The 13,292-nt window shown below is 46.0% G+C and overlaps 1 long non-coding RNA gene across 2 annotated transcripts in view; it reads left to right on the plus strand.

The window, feature by feature from the left end:
- LOC123505031 overlaps window positions 1–10,873 on the plus strand; it is a 43,499-nt gene extending 32,626 nt beyond the window's left edge. Inside the window, exons 3-5 of one of the 2 annotated variants that reach the window (XR_006675026.1) lie at window positions 5,526–5,696; window positions 7,673–7,805; window positions 10,823–10,873. This is a non-coding gene — a long non-coding RNA (uncharacterized LOC123505031). Of the gene's footprint in view, window positions 1–5,525; window positions 5,697–7,672; window positions 10,780–10,822 lie in introns of those variants that run through there. The other variant, XR_006675025.1, reaches the window with a different exon arrangement.
- The last annotated feature ends 2,419 nt before the right edge of the window (window positions 10,874–13,292 follow it).

The following is a 13,292-nucleotide window of genomic DNA, read 5'->3' on the forward strand; positions in this document are numbered from 1 at the left end:
GTTAACTGGAATCCCATGTTTAATGTAAGTGGCAATCCCTCAACTACTGCCGTCACCACAACTTAGGGTGTGGGAGGCATAACCCCGCAGCTCCGGCACCTGTGGCCCTACCTGCTGTAAGGCAATAATGTCAGGCTTATGGAGAAGGACATGAGAGTGTAGGTCAGTGAAGTGGGCATGTAGACCATTGACATTCCATGTTAGGGTGCGGAAAGTCTTACCGTTCATTGCGATGGTGTTGCATCTGTGTCTTCAGGCTGTCCACTTCCAGTGCCAGGCAAGACATCTGCTGCGTTAGCATTTGTATGGCTGCCATCAGATGTCCCTGGTCTGGCTCAGGGCTGGTAGTCATCAGATGCCCTGGTCTGGCTCGGGGCTGGCAGTCCGGGCTGGAATTGAGCTGGAGCAGCGCTTCTTGCTGCTGACCAATGTCCATTCACCTGCAGCATCCTCTTCACAGTCTGCCTCAGGTGACTTGCTTTCTGAGGCAGGGGAAGCAGGGGCCATTCCTGAGGGACTCCAGGGTTGTCGAGTGGCTCTCTTGACTGGCTTGGGGGGGGCATCCATCCTCGGTGAGGGTTAGCGGCAGTTGCACATTGCTCTCCAGCATTGTCCTTTTTCTTGGGTGGGTCGCACAGGCATTCTGTGGTGGCCCTGCATGATCTGTTTACTTTCTTGGTAATGAATACATTGACCTGAGTTCTGTGATTCGGTTGTTATTTGTACATTCGAGCAAAACCTGAAACTCATCCACTACTATGACATAATCATTATTCATTATATATTGTCTCCTCTCCTCTCTTTGAGTTGTATGTAATATACCTGTGCGTTATAATTTGTGGGTAATCTGTGATCATTAGTTCCTTATTACTAACCTAACTTAGACTAACTGAGGCTAATTCTGTACAATTTCTGCAATTTCTTTTAACCCCTTCAATACTGGGACACATTTCTACCTTGAGATTTGTGTATGATTAAACTATTTTATTTACATTAGCAAGGCTCTTTGGAAGATAGAAGATTAATACTAGAGTTTTCATTATTTTAATCACCACATAAATTCCTGAAGCTGTATGAAATCACCAAATAGTAAGGAGAATAAATATGAAAATGCATCATGCTATTGAAGGGTTTAAGTAACTCTTTGGTCAGTTTTCTCTCTTACATAAAAAGAAGTAAGCTTTGTAGGAAATGTGCCATAAGTGTGACTTGAAGATTTACTATTTAATATTGATCTTCATTCAGTTATCCATTGATCTTTGACACATCTTTCAAAAGTAATTTTCATCCAAATATGAGTATTATCTATTTCATGATGGCCTGGCAGTATCCCAGACATAACTGAATTGTTCAATAGATTTTTTATAGTATACGTAATTCAACCTTAAAGTTTATTTTGAGTGTACAACTGGAAAAGACATTGCTGTATTATGTAAAATAGTTTATCTTGTTTATTAATTAGTGATCAAATCAAGTAGTTCAACATTTATTCGTGTTATTATTTGCCTAACTAAAGAGGCCTAAAATTCACTTCTGCACCCTAAATATGCTGTCTTAATCTTCATCACCTTAAAAACAAAAAAACATTTCCACACCCCAAAAACACCCTTAATCCTAAATACCCCTTTTCCACACCTTAAACACACTTAAATTTTTTATTTATTTTTTTTATATAGGGAAGAGGGCCAGCCAAGGGCAAAAAAATAGAAAGTTAGAAAAAGGGCCACTTGAGCGCTGGCTTCCTAACACCTGTCAGACTGACACCCCTAGCCTACAATCTACTACAATATATGATGTGTACAGCACATCCAGTGATGTACACAAGCCCAGACACCACCAACGGGTGACAACAGCTATACACAGAGTCCAGATACTTGTCACAGACAAGTCTGGCGGACGACAACTACGCACCACTGGCCGACATGAAGCCTCTCAGCATTCAATAGTGTGCATGGCTACTACCACTACAATACAATATACTACTGAAACTATACAAAAGAGGTGGGGGGCACACAGCCGCCCACCAAACCCCACTGGTGACCATGGCCACCAACAAACAAACAGGACTAGACTAAGCGTGTCTCTCCTCCGCGCCCCCAACCCGAGTGGACAAACGCACGAGTAATGTAGCCCCAACCGGCCACACTTTCTCAGAACAACAAGCCCGTTGTTCTACACAGCCATGGTCTACCGAGTAACAAGCCAGCTACTCAACAGGAGGGCACAACTCCCAGACCAATGACTTATGAGTACTGCTAAGGCACAGTCCAGCCACACGTGTCTCTTCCTGTGCCGAGATCGTACGTGTTAACTCCGCTGAAGACTGGCCGGTACTATAAACAGTATACTACTGATACTACACAACAGATGGTGGGGGCACACAGCCGCCCACCAAACACACTGGTGACCACGGCCACCAACAAAACAAACAGGAGGAGACAAAGCGTGTCTCTCCGCGTCGCCACACCCGAGTGGACGAACGCACGAGAAATGCAGCCCCAACCGGCCACACTTTCTCAGAACAACAAGCCCGTTGTTCTACACAGCCACGGTCTACTGAGTAACAAGCCAGCTACTCAACAGGAGGGCACAACTCCCAGACCAATGACTTATGAGTACTGCTAATGCACAGTCCAGCCACACATGTCTTTTCCTGTGCCGAGATCGTACGTGTTAACTCCGCTGAAGACTGGCCGTACTATAAACAGTATACTACTGATACTACACAACAGATGGTGGGGGCACACAGCCGCCCACCAAACACACTGGTGACCGCGGCCACCAACAAAACAAACAGCACGAGACAAAGCGTGTCTCTCCGTGTCGCCACACCTGAGTGGATGAACGCATGAGAAATGCAGCCCCAACCGGCCACACTTTCTCAGAACAACAAGCCCGTTGTTCTACACAGCCACGGTCTACCGAGTAACAAGCCAGCTACTCAACAGGAGGGCACAACTCCCAGACCAATGACTTATGAGTACTGCTAAGGCACAGTCCAGCCACACGTGTCTCTTCCTGTGCCGAGATCGTACGTGTTAACTCCGCTGAAGACTGGCCGTACTATAAACAGTATACTACTGATACTACACAACAGATGGTGGGGGCACACAGCTGCCCACCAAACACACTGGTGACCACCGCCACCAACAAAACAAACAGGACGAGACAAAGCGTGTCTCTCCGCGTCGCCACACCGAGTGGATTTAACGACGAGAAATGCAGCCCCAACCGGCCACACTTTCTCAGAACAACAAGCCCGTTGTTCTACACAGCCACGGTCTACCGAGTAACAAGCCAGCTACTCAACAGGAGGGCACAACTCCCAGACCAATGACTTATGAGTACTGCTAATGCACAGTCCAGCCACACGTGTCTTTTCCTGTGCCGAGATCGTACGTGTTAACTCCGCTGAAGACTGGCCGTACTATAAACAGTATACTACTGATACTACACAACAGATGGTGGGGGCACACAGCCGCCCACCAAACACACTGGTGACCGTGGCCACCAACAAAACAAACAGCACGAGACAAAGCGTGTCTCTCCGTGTCGCCACACCTGAGTGGATGAACGCATGAGAAATGCAGCCCCAACCGGCCACACTTTCTCAGAACAACAAGCCCGTTGTTCTACACAGCCACGGTACAGTATACTACTGATACTACACAACAGATGGTGGGGGCACACAGCTGCCGCCACACCACGCACGAAATGCAGCCCCAACCGGCCACACTTTCTGGTGACCATGGCCACCAACAAACAAACAGGACGAGACAAAGTGTGTGTCTCCTCCGCGCCCCCACCCGAGTGGACTGGTTACCACGGCCACCAACAAAACAAACAGCACGAGACAAACGCACGAGTAATGTAGCCCCAACCGGCCACACTTTCTCAGAACAACAAGCCCATTGTTCTACACAGCCACGGTCTACCGAGTAACAAGCCAGCTACTCAACAGGAGGGCACAACTCCCAGACCAATGACTTATGAGTACTGCTAAGGCACAGTCCAGCCACAAGTGTCTCTTCCTGTGCCGAGATCGTACGTGTTAACTCCATTGAAGACTGGCCGTACTATAAACAGTATACTACTGATACTACACAACAGATGGTGGGGGCACACAGCCACCCACCAAACACACTGGTGACCACGGCCACCAACAAAACAAACAGGACGAGACAAAGCGTGTGTCTCCGCATCGCCACACCCGAGTGGACGAACGCACGAGAAATGCAGCCCCAACCGGCCACATTTTCTCAGAACAACAAGCCCGTTGTTCTACACAGCCACGGTCTACCGAGTAACAAGCCAACTACTCAACAGGAGGGCACAACTCCCAGACCAATGACTTATGAGTACTGCTAATGCACAGTCCAGCCACACGTGTCTCTTCCTGTGCCGAGATCGTACGTGTTAAACTCCGCTGAAGACTGGCCGTACTATAAACAGTATACTACTGATACTACACAACAGATGGTGGGGCACACAGCCGTCCACCAAACACACTGGTGACCACGGCCACCAACAAAACAAACAGCACGAGACAAAGCGTGTCTCTCCGTGTCGCCACACCCGAGTGGACGAACGCACGAGAAATGCAGCCCCAACCGGCCACACTTTCTCAGAACAACAAGCCTGTTGTTCTACACAGCCACGGTCTACCGAGTAACAAGCCAGCTACTCAACAGGAGGGCACAACTCCCAGACCAATGACTTATGAGTACTTCGAAAGCCCAGCCAACACGCGTCTCTCTCACTGTGCCAGACCGACGAGAGGGGTGTCTATCTCCGCTGAAGGCTAACTCTGTACTGAGTCCCGCTCGCAACGAGAAGCGAGAAGAGGGAGGTGAGTTGTCTGCTTAGCAGAACAGCCTGAGGGGTCCGCGATGGGTAGCCATAGGCTACGCATATAATATAGTTAACTAAACGGGAAATAATGCGGTGCCCCTCACAAAGGTCATTAATGAATAATAGAAAGAGAGTGGGTGACAGGACAGAATCCTGAGGAACACCACTATTAATAGGTTTAGGAGAAGAACAGTAGCTGTCTACCACAGCAGCAATAGAGCGGTCGGAAATGAAACTTGAGATAAAGTCGCAGAGAGAAGGATAGAAGCCGTAGGAGGGCAGTTTTGAAATCAAAGCTTTATGCCAGACTCTATCAAAAGCTTTTGATATGTCTAACGCAACAGCAAAAGCAAGAGATTAAAGCTATAGGACGGTAGTTTGAGGGGTTAGAACGGTCACCCTTTTTAGGAACAGGCTGAATGTAGGTGAACTTCCAGCAGGAAGGAAAGGTAGAAGTCGATAGACAAAGTTGGAAGAGTTTGGCCAGGCAAGGTGCAAGCACAGAAGCACAGTTTTTGAGAACAATAGGAGGGACCCCATCAGGTCCATAAGCCTTCCGAAGCACCTAAAATCATCTTAAAATTCTTTGTCTCTTTCTAAAAACATCCTGAACATTCAAAACTTATCCTTTAATTTCTAAAAAAAGACTAAAGTCACCCTTAATAACCCTACAGAGAAGTGCCTCACCAACCATGCAAGTGTCTCGCTCGGTGTCGCTGCCGCCGCTGGTCCAAGTCATGTGATCAGGTGCAAGTTGTCTGAGCACTGGTTTCTGATTGGAAGGTTAAGGAGGTGGCCACTCTGAGTTTAAGGCTGGTGCTGCTCTCCAGGACCTTACTATGCAGGTGTGTTGGGTGTGTCGGGTGTGTCAGGGTAGGTGATGATGTGGGAAAAGTGTGTGTATATGTGTGCATTTATTTACCATATTTGTATTGTACAGGAGGGGCGCTATGGTTGCACTGTCCCATCTTTGTGTCTTTTTAGTGTCTAACAAGGCCTTAAAATCATGCATGGTCTTTGCCACCATTTTGTCCAGCTTGTTCTATATCCACTACTCTGTGGGGGAAGCTGTCCTTGAAATTTTTTCAGTTATTATCTCTTTTCAGTTTATTTACATGTCCTGTAGTAGCCCTTGTATCCCATTTTAGTAAGTCTTCCATATCGGTAACCTCCATGTTCCTCGTAATGGTTATTAAGTCGTCCTTTCCTCTTTACTTCAGTGTGGGCAGGTCTAGTCTTGCTGCTCTCCCTAAATATGTTAAATCAGCAAGAGTTGGTTTGCCTTTGTATCCTCTTAAATTTTCTGATGTTCTTTTTTGTACTGAGTGACCACAGTACTGCTGTATTCTCTAGTCTTTGTCTTATTAGGGTGACTAATATTTTCTTTACCATTTATATAAGTAAATGCCACTCTAATGTTTCTCAAGAAGTTGTAGGTGTCTCTGACAATTTTCCTAATTTGTTTATTTGGTGACATGTCATCTGTAATAAACACTCTTGGATATAATACATTAAATTGCATCCACAATCTCTGGTTCCTATGTAAATATTATGTTTAGTCTTGAGGGTTCATCATCATTCCTAAATGTGGTGATTTCTTAAACCCACTGTGTCTTAGCATGTTTTATAATCATGTCCAGTAATATATATATCCCCAAGAATTTTACCCCACTGCTGTTGTCTTGACTCCCCCACCTTGTTTATCTTTTCTGTCTATTACCCAAATGTTATACTGTCCATTGCTGATTGGTGAGACTGTCTTGTAATATTTCACCTTTCAGTTTAGTTTCTGAAATCCCAGTTATTCTTTTAGATAGTCATGAAGTTCAATTATTCCTGAGTTAAGTTGATTCATATTAGTATGAGCTACTTTCAGTTTCCTGCTCTCTCTCTCTATTCTCTTCCACTAACTCCTCCTGTTTCTCCTTGATATACCATTTCCTCATCTTCGAGTGCCCAGTAAAAGGTCGTCTTGTGTGTGTATTTACCTATTTGTATTTACCTATTTGTGTATTACAGGGCCCGAGCTAAGCTCTCTGTGTCCTGTCTCCTTGTCCATTCCTGTCATATCTCTCTTTCATCTGATTGACACACACCGCATCAACGACACGACTGCTCAGTTTATTCCACTTATGAATGCTACGATGCGGGAAACTATATTTTCTCACATCATTTAGACAGATGTCCTTTATTAGCTTTTTTCCATGTCCTCGGAGATAATTACTTGTGGTCACCTTTATCAACTCTCTATCCAGTATGTCAATATTGTTCACCAATTTATACATAGTTATCATGTCTCCTCTTGTTCTTCTCTCTTCTAATGTGGTCAGCCCCAGCTTCCTCAGTCTTTCCTCATAGTCTAACTCCCTGAGTCCTGGTACCATCCTTGTTGCCAGCCTTTGTACCCTTTCTACCTTCTTCACATTTTTCTTCATATGCGGTGACCAGACACATGCTACATATTCTAGCTGGGGTCTTGTGTGTGTGTGTGTGTGTGTGTGTGTGTGTGTGTGTGTGTGTGTGTGTGTGTGTGTGTCTGTGTGTAGTATTATGTTTTTTTGAGCTATTCAGTGTTTTGTTGGTTAATTTGAATTTTTCCTGTGTGGAAGGTGTGTGCATTCCAGCCTTTCTCAGTGTAATTGATGATCTTCCAGCCTTTCATTCACCTCTCCTGTCTGACCAATTTATCACCTAGACACCTAAACCTAACAAAACCTCCCCAAGAATGATTCCCTACCTGTAAAACAATTGACAGCATCACTAGGCCCTAAAAAACAGACTGATATCAAAACATGTCACTAACTGGTACATAATTTTTCAGGTGTTGAGTCACCAAAGCTGTTCTGGATGAATGAAGAGACTGTGACACTGCTGCTGGGGATGCATTCTTGACGACATTGCAGGTCACCACTACACAGAGATCAGTGGCTGGTGTTGACCCTGGTTCGGAAGAGGTCATGTCACTGTCAATGTCTGGTTTGATGTTAATGATATTGACTTTTTATATATTTATGCTTTTATTTATAAATAGTGTGTCATAAGTATATACATGCCATGAGCATAGTACTCCATATTTGGTGAATACCTTAAGGGTGAATCTGTCAAATTCAGTGTGCCACAGCTGTAAGCACCGGCAATGCTGAAGCACCATTAATCAGTGGAAACATATGAAGCACACCACTTTGAAATTACATGATATTTTATTTTGTCAGTTACAATTTGTGATTAACCCCTTCAGCACAGCCCAAAAAAACTCCTTCCGCGGCAACATACAGCTCGTGCTCCTTCCCACCTCGCCCTCCCCCACTGTGTTTGCCCCACAACCATATTTACATAATTTGCTCCCATTGTCATTTTCTTTCATATAATTCGTGTATGAATACAGAAAACTTGATAATATGAATTTTTCCTCCATGATAAACATACTAAACATAGTAAACATAATGAGCATTGCAACATAATAAACAACAATGTATATGTCTGCTCTTACCTGTCTCCAGATGTTTGTTGTTGCTGGTGGGTGATGATAGGTGGTGATGATGAGGGGGTAACTTCACTGTCCCTTGCAGGCAGCCCCACTGGGACCTGCCTTGTGACCTGCTGCTGGGTTAGCTCTGTGCCATTCAAAGAAGTGTTCTTGGGAGCATAGTCCAGGCTCACCAGGACAACCAGGGCAGTGATAGACTGTGCCTAGCTGGATAGAGCAGATACGACACTTCTTTTGTTTCTTTGGCTGGAAACAAACCAAGGCATGAATCAAGTCAGCTTTAGGCACCTTCTTCCTAGGTCTGTGTATCTTTTCCTTCTCTTCTTTCTTGAACATGGCCCTAGCACCGGCACTATGATGGCCTATCAACTCCTTGCTGACTTGAATGATGTACATCATAAAATTGCCCTTGTATCTTTGCTGATTCTTGTAGGCCAGGAAGGAGTTCAGCAACATCTGGAAGATGAAATGAATCCCCAGCTTCTTGAACCAGGCAAGGGACTTTTTGCCATAGGCATATGGTTCAAGGAGCTGGTCAGCCATATCTACACTGCCCATCAGGCTGTTATACTTTTCAATGTGGAGTGGTTTATTATAAAAGACAGTCTCGTCTCCAAAGAAGGTCTTTGTCTTCTCCACAATGCCAGCAGTATACGGAGTTGTGAGTACATTGACTTCCTTTCTATCCATGTATTTCACAACCAGAGTGTTTCCATTTCTCGCGAATGTAACCTGGTGTCGTGTGAGTTTTCCATTCTTGAGCATCTTGGGTGGTCCTCTGTCGGCACGCACAACTCCAGTGAGTAAGGTGTCCCTGGTGAGTAGGTACCTACCAAGCCACAAACTTGTATACCAATTGTCTGTCACAACATGTCGACCCTTGTCCAGCAGGTCACCCAAAAGGTGCACTACCACTAGTTCTGACATGGATAAGTCCGTGGAAGCACTGTCAGGTAGGGAGAAACAAGAGTCCTTCCCATAATAAATTTCAAAATTCCATGAATAGCCACTACAATTTGTAGGTGAGGGGCACAGAACGAACACCTTGATCCCAAAACGTGAACGTTTTGTCTTGATAAATTGCTTGAATCCAAGTCTGCCCTTCCACAGCAGCAATGCTTCGTCTACAGCAATGTCTTTGCCTGGTGTAAGCAAAGTCTGGCTTTGTTGCCGCAGCAGGTTGAGGAAAGGCTCTACTCTGGATTTGGGGCTGTTTTTCTTCACCTCGTCAGGGCTGGCAAACCTTAGGAACTTGAGAAGGCACAGAAATCTTGAATGAGTCATTACCTCCTTGCAAAAAATCTTAGGGCCACCTACCATGAAGTCTTTTGCCCAGTACATGTACATACGGGGCATTTTATTTACCCCCATAACCATCAACAAACTCACAAACACTTACATATCATTACTATTCATAGGCCTCCATAACAGTCCATTCACCTTATGTTTTTTTGTCATGGTAAAATACTCAGCAGCTCTTTTGTTCATCTAATCACAAAGCTTATCTATAATTTCAATGTCAAAAAAATAGCAAAAGGCTTCATGTGGGCAGGCAAACTCTGGTAAGTGGGACGTAACTCTCTCATCACCACAAAACACAGGCAGTGAGTCAGGCCGCACGTCACGAAAAGGGTCTGACATGAACCCGCCATCCCTTGTCAACCACAGCCTCACTTTCATCCAATAATTCATTATCACTATCATTTTCTAAATCACTGTCACCACTCTTATAACTTTCATCACTACACGCCTCATCAGAGCTCCCTGGCAAGTACTCTGAGCCAGAATCTGAAAGCTCATCACTAGACATTGTGCTGAAAATATGAAACAACGCTTTGTGTTTTACAATCCAAAATGGCTAGGTGTAGGGAGCACAAAAAAACCACAATCCTATATGTATGGGGCCCGCAGGCAAACTGAGGAGGTAGGCTGTGAGAGGTTGCAAGCACGCCACACGTGGCATGTGACGCCACCCGACGTCGTTGACAAATTAGCATGTCATTGGGTCCCAGGATTGTGGGTGGAGCTTGAGAAACCCTCAGAGCACAATACAGTATCAACAAACTATAAACATCCACCCAGCGTGCTAAAACATGTTATTTTAGCCATTAAGATTGCAAATGAAAAGGACGTACACGAATACGTCCCTGTACTGTGTACGGAGTGAGGAAAAATGTACATGTGTACGTCCCTGTGCTGAAGGGATTAAAGGAACTTGCTTCACTTGTAAAAAGATGAAAATATAGGAGTAGATTAGAAGAAGAAGTCTTTCCTGTGGTTACATGGTTATCACATTGCTCTGTGTTGACATTAGTATTGGTCCAGTGCCATAGGAAAGTGTAACAAACATTTACTGCAGCCATGTGGTAACAACAGTAGTGATGGCTTCACTTTAAAGTAGCCGTGTACTGCTTCAATTTATATACTTAAACAAAAAGATATTGCCTTTCTTTCTATTACTACTAATTCTTATTTTTCTTGCAGGTCAAAAAAATATTGGAAGAAGCAGCAGAAGAGGAAGAAAAAGAGGAGGAAGAGAAGCAGAAGAGGAGGTTGAGAGGAAGAAGGGAGGTAGGAGGTGGGGAAGTAGGAGGGAAGGGTAGAGGAAGTAGAGGAGGAGGGAAAGGGAGAGAGAAGGGAAGAGGAGGAGGAGGGAGAAGGGAGGGAGAGAGAAGGAAGAGGAGGAGGAGGAGGAGAGAGAAGGGAAGAGGAGGAGGAGTAGGAGGGAGGGAGAGAGAAGGGAAGAGGAGGAATAGGAGGGAGGGAGAGAGAAGGGAAGAGGAGGAGTAGGAGGGAGGAGAGAGAAAGAGGAGGAGGAGGAGGGAGGGAGAGAGGGAGAGGAGGAGAGGAGGAGAGAGAGAGAAGAGGAGGAGGAGGAGAGGGAGAGAGAGAGAGAGGAGAGAGAGAGGAAGAGGAGGAGTAGGAGGGGTGAGGGAGAGAGAAGGGAAGAAGAGGAGTAGGAGGGGTGAGGGAGAGAGAAGGAAGAAGAGGAGTAGGAGGGGTGAGGGAGAGAGAAGGAAGAGGAGGAGTAGGAGGGGTGAGGGAGAGAGAAGAAGAGGAGGTGAGGAGGGGTGAGGGAGAGAGAAGGGAAGAGGAGGAGTAGGAGGGGTGAGGGAGAGAAGGGAGAGGAGGAGTAGGAGGGGTGAGGGAGAGAGAAGGAAGAGGAGGAGTAGGAGGGAGAGAGAGGGAAGAGGAGGAGTAGGAGGGGTGAGGGAGAGAGAAGGGAAGAGGAGGAGTAGGAGGGGTGAGGGAGAGAAGGGGAAGAGGAGGAGTAGGAGGGGTGAGGGAGAGAGAAGGGAAGAGGAGGAGTAGGAGGGGTGAGGGAGAGAGAAGGGAAGAGGAGGAGTAGGTGGGGTGAGGAGAGAGAAGGGAAGAGGAGGAGTAGGAGGGGTGAGGGAGAGAGAAGGGAAGAGAAGGAGTAGGAGGGCTGAGGGAGAGAGAAGGGAAGAGGAGGAGTAGGAGGGGTGAGGGAGAGAGAAGGGAAGAGGAGGAGTAGGAGGGTTGAGGAGAGAGAAGGGAAGAGGAGGAGTAGGAGTAGGAGGAGGAGAGAGAAAGGAAGAGGAGGAGTAGGAGGGGTGAGGGAGAGAGAAGGGAAGAGAAGGAGTAGGAGGGGTGAGGGAGAGAGAAGGGAAGAGGAGGAGTAGGAGGGGTGAGGGAGAGAGAAGGGAAGAGGAGGAGTAGGAGGGTTGAGTGAGAGAGAAGGGAAGAGGAGGAGTAGGAGTAGGAGGGAGGGAGAGAGAAGGGAAGAGGAGGAGTAGGAGGGGTGAGGGAGAGAGAAGGGAAGAGAAGGAGGAGGAGGGTTGAGTGAGAGAGAAGGGAAGAGGAGGAGTAGGAGTAGGAGGGAGGGAGAGAGGAGGGAAAAGGAGGGAAAGAGGAGGAATCTTATAATAAATTTAGAATAAATTTGTTTTATTAACATTACAAAACCTTATTTTTGACCCACTCCAGTCTGGTACTGAAGAAGGTAAGAAAGAAACCTGTCACGCACAGATCAAGGCAGCCTGGTCCACCATTTAAGAACATTAAGGCACATAATGTATATAATAAATACATAGTTTGTACATTAATTTATTTCAGTGACTTCATTCATAGTTTAGTTTGAAATGAGTATATATATTTAAGAGTAGCTCTTTAGGTAATTTAGGAATGTGATTGGTTGGGGGAACAGGAGGAGGAGGGAAATAAGGTTGGCTGTCTAGTGTGAAATAAATGGAGTATGGTAAGTTTGTATCTTGAAGCTGTCTAGTGTGAAATAAATGGAGTATGGTAAGTTTGTATCTTGAAGGTGAAAATAAAAAAAGCGCAACCCACTTAACGTTTGCACACAGGATCTGTCCCTCTCCTAGCAGGGAGGATCGACACTTCATTACTGACCCTTTCCGTGAAGGGGGAGGGATAGCTCCTGTATGTGACATTACATCCCGTACCTACTCACTGCTAGGTGAACAGGGGCTACACGTGAAAGGAGACACACCCAAATATCTCCACCCGGCCGGGGAATCGAACCCCGGTCCTCTGGCTTGTGAAGCCAGCGCTCTAACCACTGAGTGTGTGTTTAACTGTTTGATCTGCTGCAGTCTCTGACGAGACAGCCAGACGTTACCCTACGGAACGAGCTCAGAGCTCATTATTTCCGATCTTCGGATAGGCTTGATACCAGGCACACACCGGGACAACAATGTCACAACTCGATTTACATCCCGTACCTACTCACTGCTAGGTGAACAGGGGCTACACGTGAAAGGAGACGCCCAAATATCTCCACCCGGCCGGGGAATCGAACCCCGGTCCTCTGGCTTGTGGAGTCTGTGTGTGTGTAGAAAATTAATATTCCGGAATCGCTTCACATACTGCCACAATACCAAGGCAAATCGTGATTGCAAGGAGGCGATATCAGTGTCGTGGACGTGAACAAGATGTATGAGACTTTGCTTAATAAATCTTGGACGTGAAG

The sequence above is a fragment of the Portunus trituberculatus genome, chromosome 17, assembly GCF_017591435.1.
Source record: "Portunus trituberculatus isolate SZX2019 chromosome 17, ASM1759143v1, whole genome shotgun sequence".
In the NCBI taxonomy this organism is placed as follows: domain Eukaryota; kingdom Metazoa; phylum Arthropoda; class Malacostraca; order Decapoda; family Portunidae; genus Portunus; species Portunus trituberculatus.